We start from the raw sequence: 25558 nt of genomic DNA, 5'->3' as shown, positions 1-25558 counted from the left end.
TAAAATATTATAGTGTATTTTAATCATAAATTTATCGTTTCGAATATAGATTTATGAAACAATTAGAAAGCGAATACATTTTATAACTATTTAATATCGTTAACATGTTTTATAGTAAAATGATTCTAACAAGTCACTAATAAATAAATATTAATTTTTTCGAAATCTGTACATTGTACGTCGCAGTCGTCGTCGACGTCGCGTCGTACCGGCCGCTAGAGTGCAAGCAGCACTAGTGGCTCCACAGTCCACACTACACCCCGAGTCCGGCCCTGGGGCGACGGCGGCCACTCCGCTCGAGAGTCTAACAGTTTCTTTCAGTTTGAAGTCGACCGCCGTTCCAAAAGCACGCGGCCAAAGAAGAATAGATTTTATAATTTTTAAATAATTTTTTGTGATGATGAACCATTTTTGGTTGGAAAATGTGATTCAGTCAAGCACTGACTTTTGATATTATTTAATTTTTTTGGATTTTTTCGAGTGACAGTTGGCTAGTGGATTATTAGTGTTACAGCGTTATCGTAGAGGTATGTATTTTCATTGATATTTTATATTACTATATACATATTTAATCCAATTATTTGAAACAATTTACACTAAAAATAAAGTAAATATTGTTTAGCGACTATTTAAGTATTTTTAAAACTATAAATATTATTATATACTGTATATAATATATATTATATATAATATTTATAGTTTTAAAAATACAATAGATAATTTTGTGTTAACTATTATAATTTTATTAATGAAATAATTTCTTTCGAGAAAGCGTATTTTAGGAAGTAAATTAGTTGAAAGTACTCGCATTTTACATACAAAATGGCACATTATAAATAATGTGCGTTTAATGACGGAAGGCGGTATTTAAGTAAGTTTATTACACGTAGAGTTGCTTCAACTTCGTTTAACTCGACCCGGTCACTAGTATTGCTTCTACGTCGAGTATTTTAACTTTTACTTCGAATATTATATTAAATATATAGTTAACTATACGAGTAGAGCTATGTTCAAATATTTTGCACATATTTGTTTAAAATCATTTTTGATTTAAACACTATTATTATTTTATAAAACCCAACACAACGTTACCACAAATATTACAAATACATACAAAGTTCAAAGATGCGTGTCCGATACTATTGTCAGATCTGAAAGATTACATGTTTACAGCGATCCTGTAAATGTTTTATAGAAGGTAATAGAGAACAGCATTGTACGTCAGATACATATATGTGCTAACAACTGAGGAGGGTTATAATATCTGAGTCAGGGAAGAGTCGCACAATAACCCAAAGCAACTTGAAATTAAAATGAAAAAACCCCGCCAGACCGACTATGAAAACCTCCTACAAATGCATTGCAAAATTATAAAAAAGTATAATCCGCATCAATTACGGACGAAGATAACTCTTAAATGCGTATAAATACTATTTCCTATGATAGTACTGGATATGTGGGCCTCGGGAAACGTTAATAGCGGGCAGTCAAATTACTTTCTACGCAACCATGAAGTTTGGATGGCGGGCGACAGTAAATATCATCCAACATTATGTATGTTGATGTTAAAATATATATTATGACATGTATCATATAACAAGAGGATCTCAAGAATGTTACATGTTCTAATCCAGATAAGGTTTCATAGGAATATATGAATATAATTATACAATCAATATGTGGGTTGTTCCCCACGCGACGTTCACGCGTGAGTAAGAACTGAGCGTGGGACAAGTCACTTCACGTAATCAGTAATTATTATAATAAATCTGAACCACCGGCTGAGGGGAGTTCTAGTCTGACCCAGCTTTGTATTGCTATTTGTATATTTTTTAAAATTTTTGTTCGATTAGAGCCTGTCTTATTCGGTATATAATATTATTAAAGATATAAATGGATACGCTTTGCAGTTTCATTCGCTTTAAATTTGAACTGTAACGTCATAAGAATATGCTCTTGTATTATATATGTACGTTACGTCACCGGCAAAAAACATGCAATTTGTTATTTCATTTTTACGGGCAAATTCGATTAATTATAAGAAAGCAAATGTATTGGATGATTAAAAAGCTAATCGTATTTTCATTTGAACGAAATAGAAGTACTGTAAATGAATATAATATATGTAAAATATCTTATAGCTTGAACCAATCAACGTCCCCCGGGCGGTGAACAGGGTGGGCGTCGGTAGTAATTCGTCGTCGTTGACTCTGACTTCAGAACCGCTTATTGCTATGAGTAGATGACGAAAACAAACTAAAAGCAGCGAAAAACAACTAGCGATGCACCGTCGATCACTAGACAAATTAAGCACATGAAAATACTGTGGTCCTGACTCGGGTTTGACCCGCAATCTTCGGTCAATATTTACGCGTTACCACTTTGTCACATCTCAGATCTCAGTAAGATAACTTCGAGTAGGTTTCCAAGCTCACGTAAACCTGCACTCACTCTGAACAATAAAGTGACAAACACAACACGAATATACTTTATTGGGCATTACTTCACTGTCACTGGACCGGCTGCATCTGATCTGCGACAAGTTTATACTTCATAACAACAAATTATAGTTATTTGTCTACTCATAGAGTCATTAAAGCAGTGAAATCATAATTATGATGATACTAGACAAATAAAAACTACAATTCTGATGAGATTTGTCTCAATAGAAGCATATTGGAAAGCTGCAACAATGGCATAATGTCGACATCCGAGAATACTCGCCTTTGTAAACATCGGTCTCGTGTAAACATCCATGAGCGTGACTTTCACTACGGTTCAAGGGCATAAGGCTGCCTACGGACGACTCGATCAAATCAATCATTATAATAATATAGTAAAGTAATTATGTCTTGAACTTGATGGGTTTTAATATTTATAATATTAATAATATTTGCATATTGTTAAATGATAAATACTTCATTTTAATTTTTTTTTAAATTATTAAGGAATTCACTTTCTAATCTTATTGTCTTTTGGAATAGCATTTATATATTAATTTATTTATTAAGTTTCATAGAGAAAATACAAGTCTAATTATCATTTTATAACAATTATCACATAATGTGAGAGTTATTCCAAACTACACAAACTGTTACGTCATCACGACTAGAATGCTTATTTATTTTAATTGAAAAATCTTTAATATCTTTAAAACTAATCCGTAGTCGTAAATATGGAAGCCGCCTTAAAAGTCCATGGCGCAGCATCTTAATCAAACAACACCAATTGTTGTTTTTTACATCGAATAGCATCGACTGTTAACCTGTTACTCGGTAAACAAAATATTCAATTCAGTCAATAAAATAGAAAGTTTATCGAAGTGTTCGTTAATGGATGCTGTGATGCCTCGTCTTCTATTAGATTGTATTGGGTACGATTTTGTATTTAAATATTTACTTTTGGTTTTATATTATAATAAAACCCAAGTAAACTAAGATTATGCAATTTAAATGAATTAGTTTTATTTCGTTTCATTTTTGTTTCTTACATAACAATTGTATAGGAATTTTATATTTGAATATTTATTTAATTTTTTTTTAAAGTATTTCATAACACATTTTATTACTATTTCAGTTGTATTGTTCATTTTTCAAAATTACATAAATTGCATTTCATTATAACGTATATCTTAACTTACTAGGTGATTATATAATTAGTTGCTATAGATTAGAATAGTGAATTTTTATTAGCTTATAATTTCTTCCTAATGATAATTTTCATGATCACCGTTGTTGGCCTAATCGAGGCGGCAAGCGGCCACCATCAGTCAACGACCGCCGGACGCTTTCTCGAAAGTTGTCAATACTGAGTTGATTAGTGGTGAAAACCGGAACTTAAATAATGTTATATTATGGCATTTGCATAATTCTCTCCCTGGCGGCCTGTTTGGTTTCTTTCCGCAAATATTTAAATTTAATATTAATGTAGCGAAAGAAAGCGGCTGCATGGCTAATAATCTGAGTTAAATTAAATTATTAATTGATATTCATGAAAATACAAAATACAAACTATGAAATATATATATAATAAAAAAAAAATCGGTTTTGATATATGCGAGAGTCATCGCTTTATATGTTTCTATATATAAAGAATACATTTACGAATTTTCTTGTCGTTCTTGTACTAAATTTGCTTGAGTACGGCGCGGCTTAGGTAAAAGATGAATTCACTCTTTCTGACTTTATTGATTTGACATTTGAAAGAAAAAGACACAAGTTTAACTAATCACCCGATAAAGTTAGTTTTTGGTATATTTTGTAAAGGATTTGTTAACTTCAAGCAGTACGTAATGTTTTGTCAAAATAAATATTTTAAAGAATATTTTTATGGAATTACTAATATTCCTATTTCAACTTCCAATTTAGCGAACTAAAGAGTCAGAATCAAACCTGCGCCTTACAAGTTTACATGTTAAGGCTTTTATTAGTCAAAATAGAGAGATAGATGACAATATGCACATTATAATAACGTACGTATATAAAAAACAACGCTCTTAATTCAATATTTACTAATCGTTTTAACTTTCGACGCTTACATTTCATAGGTAATATACCTCGTTTTTAATTTATTCAAATAAATACATAGCACATGCAATGAATACGTCCATATATAAATAGCAGCAAATATCTATAAATAAATGTAAATATGGCATCTAGAACCGAGATCGCGTGCGTCGCGCCATCGCGGGCAAGTGGCGCAGTGGGCCGAGAGCCGAGAGCCGAGCGCCGGCTGGTTCCACTCCACCACGAGCTGTTTCACGTGCGACCGTGCAGGCGCCAGCCATTGCGAACATTGCTTCAGTTTCGGTATAGTCAAATGACATCCGCTTCCATCTAAGCTTAGCATCGTTCAAGGCATTCATCAAGTACTGAAGAAACTATTATTTTTATTGTCTCGTAATCTGTGGAGATCGTCGTTATTACAAGCGCCGTAGCAATGGACACTGTCCTCGCTAGATTCCTAGCGCACGTCGACTTTCCGCGCGCTGCGAGCGTGTCTCCGTATCTGGAACAGTATTTCACCGCTGCTATTCATTTTCACACTCGAATATTACTTTTGTGTTTACTTCCTCAAGATCGCATCGTTGAATATAATAAAGCTTAGATAGAGACAATCCCCAAATACATATTAAGTTATGCAGCGTAATAATATTTTAAACACGTTTTGCTATTTACAATGGCATTGATAGCAATTTGGTAGTTAATATTTTAGCAGGTTTAAGGTCAGCACTAGGTCAGGTCGGAAATAATATAAGTGTATTTAATTTTATAATAATGGTGACAAATTTATATCTAGTGTGTGAAGTGCGAACTCTAACACTTATGTAATACCAACAGAGATAGCATAGCGACAAACACACACACATACACACACACAGATAAGGAACGCCGCTTCTCATTCTGAAAGAGAGAAGCACAATCATTGAAACAATTTTTAACATTGATATTTAATTTGACAACACTACATTTTCCTACTACATATACAAGTACTCGTACTTCATATAGTAACTATAAAATATATCGCAAATTCTTTGACTACGTAACACTCACTCGCGGTCCGGTGTTACGGAATTACTTTTTTCTTTTTACGTCAACTTTCGCCGAAAACCGGCCGGACTTTCCTCATTAACTCCCTTCGTTGGACAAACAGGTAGATTACGTAATGATAAATTGGTTTGTTACTCAGACTTGCGAATATCAGAGAAACGTACAATCGAACTCGAGTCGTACAGTGAGTACGACAGATGTTAGAAGATTCTGTGTCTGATTAATGCTGAATACGATACTAGATTACATTACAGGACTAAGAGTCCGCTCGTATTCGGTTATTATTATTTTACAATTTATAAATTTCTCTTTATGATTGTAGATGAATGATGTCTGCTGTCTAATGATTATTGCCAATGATACAAAATTATAGTAACTTCAATTGTCTTGTCTATCTACACTCGTACAAAAGCTCGAATAGACCAATAACATGTCAATTTACAATAATTTTAGTATTTACATGTATTGCACATACATTTGAGACGCGGTGGGACTACTGCAGAATGTAAACTATTTATGTATCCTAATATAGTTATAAAACTATACACATTCATATATAATTCGAGCTAATAGGTAAATAAATGCCGTATTAATAATAGCCAACGACACGGTTGATGGCATCCTGAACATGATTCATACTGGATTACATTCCGGATGACGATTACATAAAAAAATATTAAATGTCAATTGACCCATTTGTTACACACATCATCTACATTCGAGATTAATAATTTTGATACACGCCATAAATACGAAATAATAGTGGCTCGCAGTTAATGGCAGCCTAACATAAATAATTGGAGTCTCTTTAGTTGCCAGGATTTTATATTTCGCTGGAAAAACGCTTTACGCGTTTCCCATGAATTGGGGTATGTAGGAATCGCCAGCGCCTGAAACTCCAGTGCACGGATGAACTGGAGTTCCAGGCCAACTAAAAAACCAGCGGTACCTCCATCGTTTCTTCGAGGGACGTCACGGGAACGCTTGTGAATACTACCGCGACGCCCCGACGGTTGGTCTTGGGTTTATTTCAACAAATGTTATATTCACAAATATAAATACATAAATTGTATTGAGTTAGTCGACCTCGTCTTTTCCTTAATTATTTTAAATTAAATCAAGTGATAAACTCAGTATAGCTTGATTTTATGGTATTTTCTGTACACTGTAATAATTATTAATTGCAAATAAATATGTAAATGTGTAATGATTTGATGATAAATAGTCCTACTAGAATGTTAAATTGTTTTTTTGTGTCAAATATTAGTGAATATAAACGTCAAAATTTAAAACGCTTCGCATTACACACGGATCGGTGTTAAAGACATCAACGCGTCTTAGACGCAACCAGTTTAATTCGACGTTGGCAAGTTTTTAGTTAATAACAGTGAATTAAATTAACCAACAAACTGAAGCCGTGTACAAGTGGTGAGTGTGGGTTATGTTTTTGTCTAGGCTTCAATTAATATCCAAAACTCTTTTATATATATTTAACTAGATTATTACATGTTTGAATTTATAATCAACTCATATATTAGTTTATTAAAAACATAACTTGAACTGATTTATATAGCTAAACTATATAAATAATATTCATAATATTAACTTAATTTTAACTTAACGAATCGGATCTAATATTGTGAACCACTAATAATTTAACCAATAATAATATTTTGTTACTAAGATATTATCTACTTCAATATAGATAACTTCATTAGTTTGTCGTCGTTTTTTTTTAATTTTTTTATAGTATAGGTAGGCGGGTAAGTGTATGGACCACCTGATGGTAAGTGGTCACGAACGCCCACAGACATTGGTATTCTAAGAAATGTTAACTATCGCTTACTTTGCCAACGCGCCACCAACCTTGGGAACTAAGATGTTATGTCCCTTGTGCCTGTAATTACACTGGCTCACTCACTCTTCAAACCGGAACATAACCTTACCAAGTATTGATATTTTGCAGTAGAATATCTGATAAGTGGTTGGTAAGACCAGACCAGTAAAACTAGATTTATTCTTACCAGTACACTATTCACTCGTGGGTATATACTTAGACGTGCGCACGTAGGTAGTAAGGAGTACAGAAGACGCAATTGTTATGTCGCCTACATTTCGTTTCTAATTGACCTTCAATGGTATCCCACTTATAAAGCGGTAAATAAATTATAAGGTGTGTCTCTGACTTTTTGTGGTCTAATCGTATTCCTTATAAGTAATAAAGCTACATATATGGAATTATTCAGACAAGTTTTTATATAGATTTAAATTATTTACTAATAGCCGTTTAAATATTTTGCAATTAATCATTCGTATATACAGCAAATTACAGTAAGTAAGTACAATACAGTACCATAAAGTAACGTAATACAATATTTAAAAGTGTAAATGCGATTACAAAATACATACATAATATAAGAGGCATTAAAAGCTAATTTGTTTTAGCTACAATAAGGGATGATTTCATGATCATTATAGAAGGAATAACATTAAATTTATTTATTATACTATCATTGTCTGCCTGGGTTTATCTGTAAAGTTATTCTCAGAAACAGACAGAGTTAGGGAGTTAAGAAGAGTTTGCTTCTGAGAGTATGCACAAACGTGCACACATTTGTGATAGCGATAAATTTGTTACTGACATCATAAAAAGTTTTAAGTCGCTTATGTAACACGCAAAACTTCGGTTATTTTTTAAAGTAATGGCGTTAATCTACACACAGACTAAATTTGTACCTACTACTCAATTACCTATAAACTGACATCCCCAGTTTATGTGTCCAAGTCACTTAAGACTATTAACATTTTAGCGAGGTATATATCAAATTGTAACCTAAATAAGTTTCGCTCAAAACACCAACCGCAGTTTCTATTTCATTTAAAACTAGTTTCACTGAGCGTTAAGTTTTATTTCGTTTCAACGTAAATGGTAAGGCATTTCATCTTCTGATGCCTTAGGTCTTGAATTAAAAACCTCAATTTGAATACTATTAACCCTATTTTAGTATCTAGTGCGGACATTCCAACCGATATTTTAGATCTATTAAGTAATCGTGTTTTTGTGCGCTTGATGTTCACGTGTCGAATATTAATGATATGATTAGTATAAACTACTTTACATGACGCCTTCAGACTGAAGTCAAACTTGTCCCTTTGGCTGAATGGCTGAATAACTGTTGTTTAAAGGCCGGCGCTTTTTTAACAAATGCCTTAATTTATGTACTAGATTATATAGTGACCAGCACCAAAAGTATCGTGTAAAGAGGGTAAAGTTATACTTAAAAACAAAAATAACTGTAGTCAACTATTTTCAGCAAAACATTAAGTTCAAATAATTATCCGAAAGCAATTACAATTTTAAGTTGTTGATAAAATACATTTCATTCATAATTTAAAAGTTCAGCATCTACATCTCTACCGTGCTCGATGCTACGAGTGTTGGTTCTGATATTACGACACAGCTATATTTTTGATCTTTCGTTTGTAACGACGTATTGTTTCGACTTCTACAGATTGAGTCCATAACCTTACATTTGAAAGGTCTGGTAGATCGAGGCATGTGGGAGCAAGGCCAACGGCTAACGACTGCCAATTACAAGTAACGATTCTACTACGTATCATAATGGCGATATGACAAGCTATTTTAGTTTATCAGCGCCGCAATATTTCTGTTACTCTGGAACTTTGATTTTGACACTAAAATATTGTAGTTATCAAACTACATAGATAATAATAATTCTTATTAAAATTAAAATTTGTCCTAGATAGAACAAAGTATTACTAAATGTAAATTTATAAATATATATATATTTTATTTATTTGTAAAAGCACACTTGCAACATACATATAAAGCATTGAAAAAATGAATTTATAAAGCAATAACAGTATAATATGCATGTCAATTACAAGTGTTCCAGATTCAATCTAATGAAATTCAAATTAAAAGTAACAAAAAATCATCAGTAATTTTTAAAAATGTCAAAATAAATAATAATAATATTCTTCTATCATTATTAAATAATAATATTATTATTCTTCCCCAGATGTGCCATTTGTATGACATGACATGACATTAAGTGTTTTTGTAGTATAGTACAGTTTTTGTAGGTAGTATTTTTAAGTTGCGATTCGATTTAAATTTGTCAATGATGTGTGGCTTTCGATACCATAATACAAAAACGAAGTAATACCGTAACGCACACTGCGTCGAGATCCGGAACTACATGATCTAGTAGAATTTCTACTCTTATATTTAAACGGTCCGCTTCGCTTGCAATTTCATATCATTATTATAATATTCATGTGAAAGTGAACGTGTTGCGACAGAGTGAAATGTATATGTATTGTACGTGTACATAAATGTATGTAAGTGGTGTATATTGCACTACATCTCCAAGACACAGCATGTTTCAATTTTTTTTACAAAAAAACATTCTCTCCTCATCCATACATTTATTAAAATTGAATTTGTGAGTGGTCCCATGTAGATAGATGACTACCTCCGTGTCTTAGTAGCGAGCTGTTGATCTCTAAAAATTGGATTATGAGAGTGCAATATAATATGTCATACTACAATAAGCGATTGCTTAATGAATTAACACTAAAAAATTAAATGAAAAAAGTATTCTCAAAAAGAGCGCAGACCTTTATGATCTTCACTCCCAAAACTCCCGTAAATTTATTTCTTTCTTTAGCATCGTTTTCAAAAAGCAAGAGTTTGTACAAATGTTGGAAGTATAATTCCATAACTAGTTGCAGAGGACATTTGATTTAAAGAGTTTAAAGCGCAATTATAATATAATATAAATATTGTTGTGAACAAAACACGAGTTCACACGAAACGAAGATCACTTTTATAAATACGCGAATGTGTTACTGCATATTCATGTACTTTGCGTTTATAATTTATTCTAAAAGTTAAAGAAAAATCTTGTGAGGAAAACTGCTGCTGTGTCAACGAAATTCTGACACATGTTCATCCACCATACCCTCGGAGCAGTATGACCTTATAAGCTTCAAATCTTCTCCTCAGAGGAGAGGAGACCCAGAAGTAGAATATATACGGAAAGTTGGTTTTAACACTACATGTCTCTCTTTATATCTAAACTAAATTTTCGAGTGATATAGTATTTTTATAAGACATTTTTTAAATTAAATGTTTACATAGACAATCTTAGCGTGTAAATTAAGTATACTCGTGCCGCCGAATGTCGTTTAACTGTGAAGTAATTAAAAGTTCCATTATGTCGACACTCAACAGCACGTAGCAAAACTAATCAATGCGCATATCCTGCATTATTATGACTAACGAGTGGTGACTCCGAGATCTACCACTCTTAGGTTTCTAAAAGAAAATCTAAGTCAGCTATTTTCTAGTAATTACATATGTGTAAGAGTGAGAACAGCTGCCACATTAAGAACATGATCTTTTTAAAACGAAATGTATTTTACTTCATGCGATATTAACTATTCAGCAGACAACGACCATGAAGATTTATATAATGTGCGTGTACAGGTGTGCCCGGCTGTGTGAGCGAGTGTGTGTGACTGTGTGTATCTAACATTAGTCTCGCTAATATCGAAAGGTAAACGAAAAAAGAAATAAAAAATGTATTAAAAAAAATTAACAGCTTGTAAATGCCTAAGACATAGTCTCCTTTTATGAAAAAGGTTTGGAGCTTATTCCAACAAGTTGGTGTATAAACATAAAAAATATAGTATTTATAGGTTAAAGAAACTAACATACATGTTATTAATTCGTTCCAAATAATATCTTAAAAAAATGGCCAAATACACGCGATTTTTGTAAAATGAGGTTTATAATGTTAAACGTATACTACATGTAATAACTTTCGAATTTCCTTTTTTAATCGGTACAGTGATTTTTGAGTTCAGATTTTGAATAGTTTCATAACGTACAACGTAGAAATTAGACTTTAGTAGCGCATGCGCTGATCGGATAGATTGGTGTCTGGCGCTGACAGTTTCTATGATATTAATAATCTTGTATTATTAAGTACTGCCAGTACTGGTTACAATTGTATAATATTTTATATTAGTTTCAAAACTATCAAACAGTACATAACATACATTACATTAGAGCCAATACATTTATAAATATAATTATTTTCAAACAAAAACAATTGTTACTAAGTTATTAACAAATCTTTCAAATCAAATTGTAAAATATCACAAAGGTACTAATTAATATATAAATAAAGTATTATACTACAGCCCTTGCGCATGTATGAATTTCCCTATTACTACTATATTACTACTGATATTTATAATGCTAAAATTCGAGATACAAATTATCTCGAATTTGTTTAATCTAATTTTGTTCATACGAGTTCTTGAGAGTATAAGTAAGTAAGTAACAGCCTGTAAATGTCCCACTGCTGGGCTAAGGCCTCCTCTCCCTTTTTGAGGAAAAGGAGAAGGAGAAGGTTTGGAGCTTATTCCACCACGCTGCTCCATTGCGGGTTGGTGGAATTTGAATAAATCAAATTATACTTTAATCCAGTAGGTTAAGTACATAATAGAATTATTAAGTATATATGAACAAGTGCTAGGATACAAGTATCGTTAAACCAAATGCTTGGAATGTGGATTCCACTGAAATACTGACCAACCTTACCTTTTAACGCTGTTACTGACTTCTTTGTACACATTTTATGATGGGCCATTTTTTTTTTTTTGATGAATAGTTGAAATAATATAAAAAAATATATGTGTTTGCGCCCTGCCTTCGCCCTTACAGAATTAACTGTAATACTGGTCTAAAAATGATGGTCATCAATAGTAGTAGTAGCTTTGTAATAACTCCGAAAAAAATAGGCAAACAAAAAATCTTACCTCTTACTACTACTATTACTATTACTACTACTACTACTACTACTACTACTACTACTGTGACGTTTTGATACTGATCGTGAGTATAACGAATGATTCGGGCAGATGACGGTCTTTCAGAGTGGGCCTCTGAACCTATGATACAAGTAAAGTTGTTAATGCGAAACGCTAATGATAATTACTTGATAGCGCTGCGCCGCTGCGTATCAGTAGGCAGACAGCCTATCGGCCAAGCAGCTACTTTCACTAAAGCTTCACTCGGTCAAAGCGACCAAAGCGGGGTCGTTGATCGCTGGACACAGATTAACAAACAATGTCAATATCAATTTTAAAGAAGAGATTTGTTATGTTAATATTAATTGTGTATGAAATTCATGATTGCGATGTGTTAAACAAAAAAATTACAAGTTATATATTTAATTACCTATGTCATCTATATATTTATAAGCAAAATACCACTCATCACAAAGCTCCTAAGCTTTCCGCCTGATTAACTTGAAATTTACAAAGTTACTCCTTCCCGCTTAGACGCTCACTAAGAACGGATTTTACGCAAATCCTATCCAAAATAATTTTTTCTTATTAACTGCCCCTGCGAAGCCGGGTTGATTAGTTAGTATTAAAATTAAGAATAGATAGGGCGAAACTATAATCTCAAGAAACATACGAACATAATAGATAACAAAAGTATCAAAGTTTATAACTTTCTTAAAGACAAAACTATATATAAATAAAGTTTGATTGAAACTCCTTTGATACAAAAATATAAATAGCAAAAACACACACAACTTGTTACAAAACTAAACCAGTAAATAAAACCTTGAATGATCGACTAAATTAGTAAAACTCTCACGAACGCGATGTAATGGCTTTCGTAACACCAATTAAATTTGTACGTGTTACATCATTCCGATAATATGTTATTAAAGTTAAAACGCTTCAGTGAGCAGTCGAGGCTTCAGTATAAAATATAGTATCCCTAGGAACGATCAGAATATGAATACGATGGCTGGTTTCATGTCCAAGTAACATACTTTGTAAACACTAAAGCGTACGCTGCCAAATTTCAGGCTGCTAGCTGATGCGGGCTGAGAATTTCCCGACAAAAAACCCAATAACTTTTTACTGGCCAGACAAAATTATATATTATATGGGAAATATAGCCGTCCTATGAGAATGAGAGAGTAGAGTGCACCGATGTGTTAACGCAGTGTGTATACAGTCTCCCATCTCTTGCGCATGCGTCGTGACTGAAGCTCGTCAGGAGGACGTCACCATTATATAACATTCAATAATTAAAGGCCGTAAATAGGTCTCGGAAACTGTTACACAATAGAATCTTCAAAACGCCTTAAGAAAGCATACAAAAGATAATAAATGTTCGTAACGAGACATCTATATTCCCGTCGTATGCGAATTACACGGTGTTTGAAGTGACATAACATAGCTGGACTGAATTTAAACAAAGCTATGAATGTAATTCTGCACACGTGCGGACGCGCACTTACCGTTTATGTTAATTGTTAATCATCCGATAGCTGATACGAGTAGCGCGAGACGTCAATACTGCCGTAGCCTATTTCTGCTGTAGTACCGGGAATACAATTGTAAAACATTTTTTCTTTAAAAAAAATCCGAATTACTAGTAATCCAAAGCTGTGCTTACATATATGTCTGTATAAACTTATAAAAAAATATCGATTATGTATTGTGTGTTATACTAGATTACTATTTATTTATATAATAATATACAAAAAATAATAGTGATTAAATAGTTCCATCCACATACAAGGGAACACGCGAGACCTATAATTTATTTCACAAAAAGATTAAAGAGTAATTACAAAGCGTGTCCGGTATTGGTAGTACCTACTTAATGAACCACAAATAAAATATTATGTTTATTGTTAATATAATCATGACGTTGTTATAATACTCTGCGCTCCGGTCACGGAGTTACTTTCATTGTCAGTGTCACTACTCTTAACTTGTGACGCGTGACTCATCGTCAGCTCGGGTTTGAACTGTGACCTTCGTGAGACTCATTTACGTAATACCGTTAAACTATTTTAACACTAATAGCGGTTCATCAGAGGAACAATTTAAATATACAGTGGAGCGAGCTTTAATAACATTTGGTTTGGGAAAGATGTAAATAGAATGTTGAAAATTTACGGAATAATTTCTTAATTATAGAATAATATAGAAATAAAAATTTATGTAAAAAATAAAATGAATAAATTCCGATACCGGGAATCGAACCCGAGCCTCCTGGGTGAGAGCCAGGTATCCTAGCCACTAGACCATATCGGATATACGCTGGAATTTGAATTTTTTAATCTTATATCATTACTTCGGGTTACTTTTAAGAAAAAAATGTTTTTTCAATTTATTCAATCTATTAAATATTGCTGAAATAGAACACATTATTACTTAATTTACTGTCATGGCAAATACATATCGCCGAAATTACTATAACATACAATATATTAATGTTGCTAGTACAATTTCCTGTGTGTATTTAGTAAGTCGTTTAAACGTAACAATAATAAGAGTATTTTTCATTCGGAATAGTCGAACTTACACTGAAACGTTTGAGGTTTTTTAAAGTCACCAGATTCGTCTTGATTATTAGAATTTCATGCTTTCTTGTTTTCGCAGTCAAAATCGAATGTCATGCTCTGCGGCTCCGGGGCCTAGCCGAGCCTCCTATCGTCTAATTTGTAGAAATTATACTTCATTTTAATTTAAGAGGATTGAAAGAAGTCAATAACGCCTCCAGATTTATTTTCAATCAAATGTAAAACGAGATAAACATCTCGTTTTTGGCTTTAAATATTTCATGATGTTAAAAAAATACGAAAAATATATATTATAAAATATATCCCCCGCCCCCGGGTGGGCTCGAACCACCAACCTTTCGGTTAACAGCCGAACGCGCTAGCCGATTGCGCCACGGAGGCGATGACCTCATGTGATATAATACACAATAACCTATAGATAACAAAATACGTGTTCGTATTTAATTATATTGCGTTCCGCACAATGGTATCTAATCGGATCTGTGCCGGGGAACGAATCGACGAGCTAAGTCATTCACGATAGCAGATAATATTTTCATATAAATAATGATTAAATCAAATTTAAAAAAACTTGACTTCAAAATGTTACTAACCTGTGTATATAAGTATAAATAAAAACACAGTAGGATAATAATATATTTTTTTGTATATTTACAATAGGTAGCTCAATCTATGTACTTAATCACTGTCTTCGATTCTAGTTTCACATCTATATTATATATCTTAAGGAATCGGCGCCAGGTAAGCAAGGAATTGCTCATATGATCAACGTTAGCCTTTTATAAGACAAATAAAAAAGAAAATATTTTTTATATATTGAGAGTAACTAAAATATCGGGGTAGGTATATCACGCATAATGTTATGTGACGGTGTAAATAATGCTGACTAACTAAAACATTTAAAAAATCCACAATTAATTTGCAAAAACGTATATATCCTACAACGCGTTACGTCAAAACAAGTTTACGTCATCTCGCATTCCTCCAGAACTTTCACTATAATGACCAATACGAGATCACGGCGGCACGGCGGCGGTAACTCCGGTGAGAGATCATAACATTTAATTTGTAAGTAAGAACTACCTACTACCTACATAGCTACCTACCTACCTACCTTCTAGGATAGAAAGTCGCTCGGCCGACATTCATTTACCAAACGTAAAATTATGCTAAGTATGGTTGTTACATAGTAGATAAATATGTATATGTAACATACCAAAATACGTACGTATCTACATATACAACACATCTTGATTGTATGATTAAAGAGCAATAATAATAATTACAGAAATTTACTAACTAATCAAAATTCGATACCTCGACGAGTTCCTGGTCTACATTACAAACAATTTTTATATAAAAAAATATGTCAACATTTTCAACGTAAATTATTAATACGCTTACATAGTTATAAAGTAATGTAAAAAAATATAATTATGTAAACGTTAAATAAGTTTAAAAAAAATGAAAATAATTATTACAAGTAAGTTATGATAGAAGGTATTGCAAAACACACAATAAACATTTTGTCAAATGTTCTGCATAATTGATATTTCACAGAAATATATTTAACAATTAGCAATAAGAAACGTGAAGGTTGGTTGTATCGTTACTAATGGTCTCTCACGAACACCGACCGATTAATCAATTCAATAGATTTGTCGTGGAAAAGGGCGGTTTCAACGCGCTACTGACCTTTACTCAAACTAATCAACATTTAATTATTACTTGTTTGTAAATAAAGCACAACATCTGTTGTATATAACGTTACGCATGAATACCGAAAATAAGTAAAGAATCGTCGACGTCTACGGTCGGCGAGCGCCCCAAGAGAATCGGCTTATTGTTTGTAGAGTAAGCTGCCGTTTCTCTCCGCAGACTCGAAGTGCGGTAACTGTAGTAGATAGTTATTTTGTGAGGGGAGCTTCAGAAGTTAAGTAACTTTTCACTTAAAACTTAATTATATATATATATACAGAGAAAACGCTTGAGGATTAAGTAAAGCGGTCATCGTGGTGGAGTAAACTTTACCGAGCAGATTTAAAAGCCTTCATTATATGTCATTAATACCAAATGAACAGCAACACAAATAATTCCCAAGGTGCTATCTTTCTATTAATAAAATAATAATATAAAGATTAAAGGTGTATAAAATTAATAATCACTATTTCCCGAACAACCGTGCCAGTTTCACTTTCGCCGAAACTCGTTCCGCGTCCGCAGACTATCGACTACCGACTATAAATCCCGCAGATTATAATAACTTAAACGATTTTTTTATATATTGAAATCTTTTAACATTTTCTTTATACCGTTTTGTTAAATGTATTAAGTATTGTAAATAGTTATACTAGTTAACTGTCTAAGGGAGTGAGATTCATCCTCTGGCAATTTTCATTTTATGCTTGTCATTGTAAATGCTACCTATGGTCAAGCCTACCGACGGATTCTTTTTTTTTAATACATTTGAAGATAAAATTTACATAGAAAAAAACATGTTTGTCGTAAACATAAGCAAGAGAGAGTTATTTCCGCTAAAAGGAAGAAAAGCGCGGTGTGGCAAACACACTTTCGGTATCTCAAACTAATGGTTACGAACTTTAAACATCAATATTAAACTATATTATAATATATCGACTTTGTATTGTGTGGGAGAATAATTAATGTCCGTATGTAAATTTTATTTTTTAATTTATTGGTCTTAATCATTTATTATATTTTCAAGCAAAAGAAAATCAAAAACGAAAGCAAATATCCACTCATTCCTAAAAGCCTCCTAAGCTCAAAACTAGTTCAAACCGGTTCGGTCAAGTTAAAGCCGTTTCCAGTCACTCTTCCTGTCATTTCACTTCTTTTTTACTCAAATACCGGCTTACAAAATAGTAATGACTTACATCAACTAAATTCGATACATAAGCCCAACCATGGGTTGTATTACTTGGAAGTAGAACTTGTTTTTCTGTGAACACTGATAGCCGAGGCAAACATATATGGCGGTAGCTGCTGTATTCCTTCCTCTGTAGATGTATGTGAGATTATAATTTCTCACGTGCATTTGACTTGAGCTTATCTCAGTTACCTACAATTTAAAATTACGATAAAATATGAAAATACTGGTAGTTCTTAGCGCAAGGTTTAATCACAAAGAATTAATTGAATCAGTGAACTTCCTTTTTTAAAATGTTTATTAAGGCGTTTAATATTTTTTTTATGGATAATATTTATACCTATAATTTTAAAACGTTTTGTTAAACACGGTACTACTACAGTATGTACAAACGTATGTAAATGGTTACAGTAACTTTTAAGCCCAATGTCGAGACTGTCCTTATAATGTCTGAACAACAAATTTCGTATTTATTTCTTTGTAAAATTTGAAGAGAAAAATGTTCTTAATAATATGATCATAACAAACACTCGTCCCATATGTTCCGTGACCCGCCAATGACTAAATGTTCAACGACCGTATAATTTCTTTCATTGTCGGTTCAGTAGCCTCAAGTAATGCAACTTTGATTTGGGTCAATGCACGACTCATTACTTTTTGTTATATACACACACCAAGTGCATAATAAGTTGCGCATGCGCTGATCTATTATCATATATTACGTAATTATATCTAATTGTACAAACTGTCAAAAGACTAACTGAAATATCATTTTTGTTTACAAATGGTATGGTCGTAAATTAGGATCAAAATATCGATTAATGAAATATTTATGCAAATAAAATTTTCATTAATATATATAATATAGTGAATGTCAACTAAAGCGATATAACTATTTGCTAAAGCTAATTACTCCTCGTATATTATACCAACCCAAATACCCAAGCAATCAGGACGCATCAAGTAACAAGGTCAGGGAAAAGCTGTTCTATAAAGCAGGAGGCGACAGACACTGCCCAGTCTCCTAGATTAACTAGGTCACAGGAAACAACTGGCTCTTTAAATAAGCAGTCAGACGTGAAAGTGATTACTTAGCATTAAATAGAAATTAGATAGGCTTAAGTTACCTGTGTGGACTAGTTTATTCTAACTATAGTATAGCTGCATGCAATCCTTGTATGCAATATGTAATTTGTATATACAGTAGGTGTATATTGGAATAAACTGTACCCTATTCCAATCGGAGTAAGAGTAAAGGTAAACTAATCGCAGATTTACAAATTGCGTGCGATTTTCTAATTATTCTGCTGTATTATGCACTATTAACAGTTAACACTATTCCAATTAACTAGTTATAACCACATTGATTTAACTTTCGAAGTTCCGATTACAACTTCGCGGACATTGAAAACGCAATTTTTCACGAATCCATAGTGATTATTATGGACTATTCAAGATCTTGATCAATGATATCGCGTCAATTGATATCGGTGTCAAAGGTGTTTATTTGGGGTCACTCCTCTTGTGGTTGGAATAGGCTATATCTTTAGACATGTTGTTATTTGTGAATTAGTATGGTGCGCGGGGTTTGTAAAAGATGTTTGACTCTGCTGAACGTCTTCTCTGTATTATTAAAACTGCAAACAATAAGCTAATCATAACCATAACTATGCTGTACCGTTTATTCGGCAACAGAATAAAGTCGCGTTTACTGTCACCTGACCCCTGTCAGGTGACAGTAAACTTCCACCGCACAATGAGCCTCGCGCGACGCACTCGAGTAATACAAACACGATCGTACGCAAACAATACTTTGTTGATTAACTCTAATGTTTCAAGTTAAAAGCTTATACATTTAGTGGACATAAAGCAGTCGCATTTCACATAACAGCTACACACCATTATACTGAGGTGTTATTTTAATGCGAGCGAAAACGTTTGTACGACTACACAGTTTGTTGACTACAATGTTTCAGTATTTTAATCATAACATTAGGTACCCAGTGATAGCTGCCATCCGACATTACATAGATTATATTTTTAAAATTAGTTTTATTAATTAATTTGTCTTTATTTTGTTTTAAAGTTTTGTCGAGGTGGCCCAGTGGTAAGAACGCGTGAATCTTAACCGATGAACGTGGGTTCAAACCCAGCCAAGCACCTCTGAATTTTTTTTTTAATCTTTATTTAGAGGCGTTTGGTCACCGAGTGATCATGCCACCCCTATACGAATAACTAAACATAATAAATCAGTTAACAAAATCAACCTATAAATAACAAAAATTAAATAATTCTATGTCTTAATCCTACTTGTACTATATAACATTCTAGCCTGATCCGAGACAGGATAGGCCAGTATGCTGTTAAAAGCTCCTATATCTAATAAATTAATATTAAATCTTATTAATAAAATAATTCTTTCTGCTTCATTTCGGACACATTCTGCTAATATATGGTATACATCATCATTATTGCATTCTGTACATGCAGATGACACCGCCTTACCAATTAAGGAGGCAAAACTATACAGTGGAATGTCCCGGAACGAAGCCGCAAGGCTGTTACAATTTCAGACCTACTCATATTGGCACCAATAAAACAAGGTTTGCGACTTAAGTTTGGCTGTATTGTTTTGTACCATATCCGTTTTGTCGCAGCTCTCATGTCAAAGTATTCTTTCCACTGTCTGCGACAATTTTGAATCGACCTTAAACCGATTTTAATGTGATAATTTCTGTTTATAATTCATCTCGTGCTTTTTGGTGAAGTAAAACATTGTGAGGAAACCTGCATGTGTCTAATTTCATCGAAATTCTGCCACATGTGTATTCCACCAACCCGCATTGGAGCAGCGGGGTGGAGTACGCTCCAAACCTTCTCCTCAAAAAGGGAGAGGAGGCCTTAGCCCAGCAGTGGGACATTTACAGGCTGTTACTTACTTACTTTTTTGTTTTAAAGTATTCTCGCTATTGATTTCATCGGTTTTGTATCTATTATATTCTGTGCGTCAATACATTATCCGACGAACGATTTCTCTAAGGCGGCGTGTTCGTGTAAAAGGGCCGACGTTCGGTGTAATGTGAACAAAGCTGCGTCACTTTCGAAAAGCAATTATCACAACGTAAAGATCTGATACAGAGAGCTACATAGAGTATGTCACAGGTCATATGTTAAATAAATTATTATTTGCAACAGTTTCGAATTGACACATACACATATAATTATGTACGTACATAAAGACGTCATATAGTAAACTCACAAATACGTAACTTTTTCATAGAGAGATAGTCACACTCACGCTAATATATTTCATCTCCTTTAATGTATTATTTTAAATCAGAGGAATAAACACTCCACTTCGTGATAAACTAGATACCAAACTTTCCTGATAATCCGTTGGTTAAAAACGTATGAAAATCAGTTCCGTAGATTTTGAGTTTATCGCTTTGATATAGTTAATTTTATCTTGTATGTTATATATGTTTATAACAATAATCTATTAAATAGCTATAGCATGTCGTGTAAAGCTCTACGGTTCTTTTTCTTTTCTCTACCTAAATATCGACTGCAACATGTGGGTAAATCATTCCAAGCATTGCACGCTTCACTCTTTAACTGTATTTTGATGAAATACTCATCTAATACACACACTGTGAATAGTCTTTACTTTTGATTGTATTAGTACGAATTAGTTTAACATGTGTTTGTTTGCTACGCGCCCGCTTTTGAGCATCTCAACCGATTATGAAATTTATCACACACGTTATCGATCATACAGAAAAAGACATACATTATTTTAAGATTTATTTTTGTTTGTTGTAGTACGGACTTCTTCGGCGCTAATTGTACTGTCAGTAAACAACAAAGGCAGTTGCTCCTCGTCGTTGTATATTCCACAATCTCTCGTATTACGACACAAGTCACTAACCGTTTGTAACGCACTACCGGCCGTTGAACTGTATGTTGTAATCGTTCGGGTAATGTGTCGAGATAACTGAGGGGCACCATCTCTGGAAATGTATATTACTGGTGGTAGGGCTTTGTGCAAGCTCGTCTGGGTAGGTACCACCCACTCATCAGATATTCTACCGCAAAACAGCAGTACTTGATATTGTTGTGTTCCGGTTTGAAGGGTGAGTGAGCCAGTGTAATTACAGGCACAAGGGACATAAAATCTTAGTTCCCAAGGTTGGTGGCGCATTGGCTATAAGTGATGGTTGACATTTCTTACAATGCCAATGTCTAAGGGCGTTTGGTGACCACTTACCATCAGGTGGCCCATATGCTCGTCCACCTTCCTATTCTATAAAAAAAAAAATGTTACTTTGCGTACAAGCCATAACGTCACTAGATATGGTGACCATTTACTAAGCATTTGTCGGCTTTGCCGTAGTCGTTGTTGCTAGTAACAAAACAAGAACGAACATCTACATAGAATGAGGTTGAAAGCAGTTCATCCCCTAAATAGAAAAGACAGTTTGAAGCCATGGTCCTAAATTGACTAAGACTCCGAAATATGCAAATCCACTACATACGAGTAAATACTAGTATTGTGTTTTCATTCAATGGATTAATACAATAAAATTGACGATTCGACAATACCCATCCCTTTTGTTGATCACTTGCTATACGTGCATTCACACAAAGGCGCGTATATCTAGCATTGACACCACTCATATATACGAGTATAATGTATGTATAGAGATATCTCTGGCGCACACGCACTGTGCTTTCTTTTACTAAGCAGTTTTGCTTACATTTCGATGCTGTTAATTAGGTTTTTTTGATTCTACGTGTTTTAATATGCGTTTTGCTTAAAGCGGTAGGTATTAATCAGTAGAAGATGCGCACATTGACGGACAATACTTCCCAATGAATAAGAATTTTATCTCGATGTATCCAATTTGTAGGACAATTACTTATGAAAACTAATTATTCAAATAAGAAAATACACCATTTAGTAGCCGACATATTAATCAGTTAGTCATGATATTTGAAGTATTTAACGCATACAATATAAAACATAATTATTAATTATAATACCGATAACGTTCCATAATAATAATTACAATGAGTCTTTCACAATAATCATTAAATTAGTAACGTCCTACCACAGACATGCGCCGCTGCGTAAGTCGGACGCTAGTTGCGTGCATCGGAACGTTCGTTAACATACTTGTTTGCGATCCATTTTACGTAACGCGTTTTATATTCGATTAACATGATTTTTGTAGGTTCTTAAATCTTATCAATTATATGACAATCTAAGAATAGTATTACAATATCTATCAATTAAGTACTTGTCATTAAAAAAACCAATAAGGTTAAAAAAATATATATGTATTTATATTATTTTTAGTAAAGCTTGAGTTTTAAAAGCCATAATATTAATTGAATTTAATTTTTTAGGCTTTTTGTTAATTATAACAACTCCAACCACCAATCATAATAAATACAAAATGCCATTAAAATTAGTTTGTACTTTCTTTGTTCTCCAGATATATATTTTATTAGTTTTGTGTTCAAGACATTTTAGTTTAAATCAAAGAATGCGTTTTTAAATATTTCAACTTAATTAATGTTTTAATATATTTTAGAGAGTTTTCCATAAATAGGTATTGTATAATAATCTAGTGTTTTCATTAAATAATAGTTAATAATTATATGTGTGTTATATTATCTACGATGTAATCTCCTCCAGAGCCGAGGAAGCCCCAGCCCAGTAGTGGGATATTTACAACAGTTATGTTTTTGGAAGAATGATTGACAGAATGATTTTCGTAGCATCTATAAAAGCCACAAGTTTATGTGTGTTGCCCGTGTTTAAATATGATACGCATCAAAATAGCGTTTCAATGTTGGTAAAAGTTGGTTAAACATTTACGAATGAGATACGAAGTTAGATCGTACACCATAGTTGCAATGTTGATGGTGATGATAGTTAAATTCGCAGGACACTTCCGTAATTCGTAACAGTTTTATCAACATTTATACAAAACATTCTAGAAATATAATAGTGGGTGGTGGTATATGTTTGTGCTTCAGGACATTACCCTCTCGCTCGAGAATGTAGTCGGCATGCGGATGAAAACGTCAGTGCTCACGTGTATATTACTGGTACAAGCTATGGGCGATTAGCGCTCTTTTATACAAAAAAGGATGGAGTGCGTTTATCTGTTTGTTTCAGCACATGATGATTGAATGTATTACCTCGTTGAAAGCTCTTAGCAGTTGGTGTATCAATATTTACTACAGCATCTGTGTGACGTATTTATTAGTATAGGACTAATAAATACAGCGTAGACAACTGAATCACTATGTGGCGAAACTTATTAGAAGTCTGTAAACTGGCGGATAGGTACTCATGTGGCAAATTTTCATCCGACACATTCAGATTTAATTTCAGATTCAGAAATATTCAGATTTCATCACGGCGTTTTCTTTTACCGCCGAGTATCTTCGAGTCTTACCACCCACCCGACCCACTTTGGTCTTTGGTTGATTCACGTGATCTAAACATTGAACCTGAAATAATACACCCGGTGGTCTGAACTGCTTGTACTCGGCGCTTCGGCCATACAAACGAAAGTCAACACGCGAAAGCAAGCGTAAAAATAGTTTAAATATATTGCATTCATTTATCGCAAGCGTTTGGAAAATCTGGTTTGATGAAATCGTCTTGTTGTGTAATTTAAATGTAAACCAAACCACCGACTAAGCTAAGGCTGTGCATGGAATCTTGTGTCGGTACTTCTCATCGACATCGACATTAAATGAAATTGCGCAAGGATTAAAAGTGTACTTGATTGATTTAGTTTAAATAAAATTTTATTAATTACAACTTATAGACAATCGACCCGCTGACCCCACATTATATTTAGGCAGCCAATAAGAAATTAACCCAACGTTGATTTATAGTCCGATACAAAAAAAGCAATTAAAAAAGCCTTTGAGCACCATTTTTTATTTTCTTTTTCTTTGATTGTTTCCAACTTCTCTCATCTTATTTATATGTTGTGCAGCAAGTGTTATAATAAATAAATAAAATAGAGAAACAAACGGTTCCACAGGATGTGCAAAAAGCTTATCCGAATAAATGGCAATGTTGTCGAGACTCTCAGCTCGTTGACATGAAGAATTAGTTCCTTGTATTACTGTAATGTTACGTATTTCCACACAAATTATAGTATCTATACTCGTATTATTACAGTAATATTAAACAGTACTGAATAACAGACCGCATAACCGCACTGGCATAATGACTGATATTTTTCCATATTGATTTATCCGGCGAGTCTCAGTGAAAGTGCAGTGATGGCGGTTTCACCTTCAATAGAAAACCTGAGAATTACCATTATCCGTTGATGATTAGATATATTTAGAGATTAAATATATATTTAAAATAGAATATTTGAAGGTTACATCGCAGGTTGTGTAAAAGGGGGATGAACGTCGTCACCCATTATTTTAGAATTTCGACCACAAAGTGAACAACATGGCCGTAGGTAGACCTGGGGATTCAAAAGTATTTATTATTTAAATATGAAATAACAATTTTTTAAGAACTAAACTGAGACACATAAACCTTACTAACTTGACTTATTTTGCAGATAAATAATATTTTTTATGCGGTAGGTAATTAAGCAAGCGAATTAAAAAAACGCTTGTGTGCAAAAGTTATTATACAA

The 25558-nt window shown here is 33.3% G+C and overlaps 1 protein-coding gene and 2 non-coding genes across 3 annotated transcripts in view; 1 reads left to right on the top strand and 2 right to left on the bottom strand.

Annotated features, from left to right (window-relative positions):
- Nucleotides 1-407: 407 nt before the first annotated feature.
- LOC126777613 (uncharacterized) overlaps nucleotides 408-25558 on the top strand; it is a 31958-nt gene continuing 6807 nt past the window's right edge. Inside the window, exon 1 of the mRNA XM_050500689.1 lies at nucleotides 408-527. The gene's annotated coding sequence lies outside the window, so the exon portion shown is untranslated. The remainder of the gene's footprint in view (nucleotides 528-25558) is intronic.
- On the bottom strand, nucleotides 14643-14714 carry Trnae-cuc (transfer RNA glutamic acid (anticodon CUC)). The gene has a single exon. It is a non-coding gene; the product is annotated as a tRNA-Glu (tRNA).
- On the bottom strand, nucleotides 15291-15364 carry Trnan-guu (transfer RNA asparagine (anticodon GUU)). Its single transcript has one exon. It is a non-coding gene; the product is annotated as a tRNA-Asn (tRNA).

Source organism: Nymphalis io, chromosome 23, assembly GCF_905147045.1.
Source record: "Nymphalis io chromosome 23, ilAglIoxx1.1, whole genome shotgun sequence".
Taxonomy (NCBI): Eukaryota; Metazoa; Arthropoda; class Insecta; order Lepidoptera; family Nymphalidae; genus Nymphalis; species Nymphalis io.
Note: the sequence above shows the minus strand (reverse complement) of the source record. Positions and strands in the feature narration are given on the sequence as shown.